We start from the raw sequence: 3934 nt of genomic DNA on the forward strand, positions 1-3934 counted from the left end.
TGAGACATATTAAAGACGTGATACTGTTCTCTTGTTGAAACACAGATTTCTTCTTGTAATATTTTTCTCATACTTTTCCTAAATCTACTTTTCTTGCTTTGTTTTCTTGTGAATACATATGAATAAGTTTGGAATAATGCATTTACTATATCCTTGTTTTTTTTATACTGCCTTTCATGTTTTTAGTTTGATTTTACGTCATCAAAATCTTTTTCAGACTTTTGAAAAAAAAAAATCTGAATACAGTGTATTTGAATCGACTGTCATCTTGATCAATAAACCAATATGTTTGTGTTACGTTTCATCTGCACTTCATACTCTGAGACCACATATCTTAATGGAACAGCTGTTAAAGTTGGAGTTGGATGGGTGGAGGCTTTTTAACTTCATAGCACATCATATTCACTAATCCCTGCCGAGAAAAGGAATTTCAATGACATACTGTACGTGTGACTGGCCATATTATTTTAGGTGTGGGGGTCTTACATGGGGATTCTGAAAGAACCCCTCTCTTAATAAAGTTTTAAAAAGTCAAAAAAAGATCAACTATATGGAATACAAGAGAAGCTAAACTGAAATACAAAATTAAAGATGCTCTAAAGCTGAGGTTGTCACTACAGCCACCACCTCTTCTCTGTCCAAGATGAAGCCCCAAAGAAGACCTGAAGAAGACCACCTCCTCTTTGGTCACAGTCCTTTTATATTTCATGTCCAGGGCACAGCCACAAGATGTTCAGTCCACACATCACCTTGTCCGGTTGGTCAGTGACACAGTCTCTTATCTTGCTACATGCGCAGTTCATCCCATAAAAGGTAACAAAATACAATGCTTTACTGTCATAGGATGAACTCCACATACAGCAACAGACTCTACTGGATAACAGAATATAACTGTATTCTGATGTGTGGTCCTAACGTCAATGTGTGTAATTTTTAGCATCTACATCTATGCACCCAAGATGTAACACCAGCAAACCTGTTTGTTCACATCAAGACAATAGTCACTGGTTACGTAGGGAAATTGAAAAAAATGAGGCACATATGCAAATGTCTTCAGCTGCTGAGCTAAAATGACATTTCAGTTTGACAGGAAACTTTATGGTGTGTAAGTAGCTTTACATCTTCAAATATCACTCTGCACATCAAAGTCCAACACTTTCAAACATGAAATCCTTAACTCATAACTGAGGTAAGAAGAATATATCTCAACACGCTATCTAATATCATCAAACCATAAACACATATCAAAATAGTTAAAGATTAATAGAGAAATATTAACAAACAGCAAATCGCAACCTTTACTCACTCAAATCATACTTATGATTATAATCTATGCAAGCTAACTTTCTATAATGTAGATCACACAAGCACTGTAAAAGTAATACTTTGTAAAACATAAATGTCATAGTCCACAGCAAACAGCAATCGGTTCTGGTCAAAAGCAGTTAAAATCACACCATGGCCAAAATGTATCATCAATCATGTTAGGCTTGAAAATATACATCATGTTAGCTGACACTATCTTAAGAGTTTCATTTCATAACATTTAACTGACATTCCCTTAACACCTAAATTTATGACATTACTATTCTGTGATTATAATGCATTCAGAAATTACATGCAGTCATATTTATGACCACAGGCACAGGATAGATAGGTCACACTTTCCCAGGACTACCATCCACCCATGATCTATACTGTTGATCCTCAAGAGGGTCGTGGGGGGGCTGGAGCCCCCAGGATTTCCAACACCTCCCATATTGTTACCAACACAGGGGCCCCACAAAGCAGCACTATCTTTCAACTGCTATTTACTCTTTATCCAAAAGAATGATTGAAACAACTGAGCTTCAGTGGTTTGGTGTTGACAGACTGATACTGATTCTCCTCTACTCTACTGAACATGGTGGAGAAAGTTCTAGGTTTCTTTTTTCTTGTCCATGCAGATTCTCAGTCATCCAGGTCATAGTAAGCTGAAAAAACCAACTGCTGGACTAGGTTTTTAGGAAGATGTTTCACCTCCAAGAGGCTTCATCAGTTCTGCCCAACTGGCGTTGAGTCAGAGAATTATCCCCATTGGTGGTGCTTCAGTCCTTTGATGGCCAACAATGTACCCTAACAAGTTGTTATAGCCCAGTATCGGTGAGCATCGTTACCTGTCTTTAAACCCTCACCTGTGGACTGACACCTATTGTCCTGGCAGATATTTCAAAACAGAGTTGTAGATGGATGACAAGTTGTGTCTTAGTCCACCAGGGGTTAGGGGGCACTGTTGGCCATGAAAGGACAAACAACAGAAATGCATATGATGTGGCATCAAAATTTAATTCATTTGGATGGTGAAAAACCTGGCTAAATGCCAAGAGACAGAAGTGTGGAGTTTTTGGAATGGTGGTGTGGATCGAGGCTATGGCTATGGTGCCCTGCCAAGAGGACATTATGTAACCTCACCATTACCACAAAACTGGAGCACACCCAGTGGGATGTTATCTAGGCCCACAGCCTTGCACTGGTTAATGCTGGCAACGCAACCACAGTCAGTGGAGAAGAGAGACCCCGGAAACACAAAGCCTAATACATTTATAAGGTTTTGGGCTAACGCCTTACACAAAAAGATATAAAAACATCACGAGTTGGAGACAGTCCAACGTCTCCTTCTCATATCTTATGCTCCGCATGCATCGAGCACAAGTCATAACAAAATGAAGAATTCCATGTGTGTGTGTGTATGTTGTATGCGTGATGTGTAACTAAAACATTAATTCAGACATAATTCTTACACAAGATTAATACAAAAATAATTGGTGTCAAGGTACCCTTCTCAGAATCAACATTATCTTCTAACCTTGAAGCAGAGCACACAAGAGCAGACTTTGAATCTTACTAAACTGCATTACTAACACATTAAAGTCTAATAATTATCTGACTAATTTATTCATTTCTAACAACAATAGTTCACCTAGCAATGTGTTGTAATCAGTGTGTTGAGGTATTAAACTTGTAGTGTTGGCTGTACAGTTAATGCTTAGTGTATAATAAACCCTGTTCTTAATGACTGGTGATCATATGGCTTTTGGTTTAAAGTTATTTGAACTTAGCCTCAGCCACAAAAACAACTCCTAAATACCTTGTTTACATCATTGCTTCCTTTGTTGTTATAAATCTGGTTGTAATGTAATTATGACTAAATCTTAACACTAATATACAAATCTTACTAGATTTTCCATGTATTTTGTCATTTTAATCACTGATTAAATTCCAAATTTGTGGTGAAACTTTTATCAAGGTGAGCATGCTGATGATATGACATGTTGATGAATGGTTACTACAACAGCAGACACCCTCACCTCAGTCCTTGTGTTCTGAGGGATTCTAGACAGGTGCCATCATTCTTTTTGGTGAACTCAAGGTTGTGCTTACACTGTACTGCACAAATACATTCTCCCATTCAGCCACTTCTCCACAGGTTCACTAGATGCACTTTGACATTCTGTTATGGTTTGTCCCCCTCACCAGGAGGGTGAGGGAGAACTGAGGTTGGACTCAAGATGGCTGACCCAGGTGCTAGTACAAAAAAAAGGAGGTTTAATGGAATAAAAACACAAAGTAACAACATAACAGAAGCAATAAATAATACTAAACCACAGTAGGGCAGAAATGGCTGAAACCAGGAGAGCAGGAGGATGAGGACGGACAGGTGAATGGACAGGCTAACCATGAGGACAGACGAACAAAACGGTTTTCCACAGCACAGGAACTGTCAGCTTGGATAAAACAAATAGTGTCTGGCTAACCTCATGGACAAAAAAACAAACAAGGAGGTCCACAGCACAGGAACTGTCAGTGTGGACGTATAACACAAAAAACATATAACCTACGTATATCATGAGATCCACAGCACAGGAACTGTCAGCGTGGACGTATAACACAAAAA

This window comes from Monopterus albus, unplaced genomic scaffold (genome assembly GCF_001952655.1).
Source record: "Monopterus albus unplaced genomic scaffold, M_albus_1.0 scaffold131.1, whole genome shotgun sequence".
Lineage (NCBI taxonomy): Eukaryota > Metazoa > Chordata > Actinopteri > Synbranchiformes > Synbranchidae > Monopterus > Monopterus albus.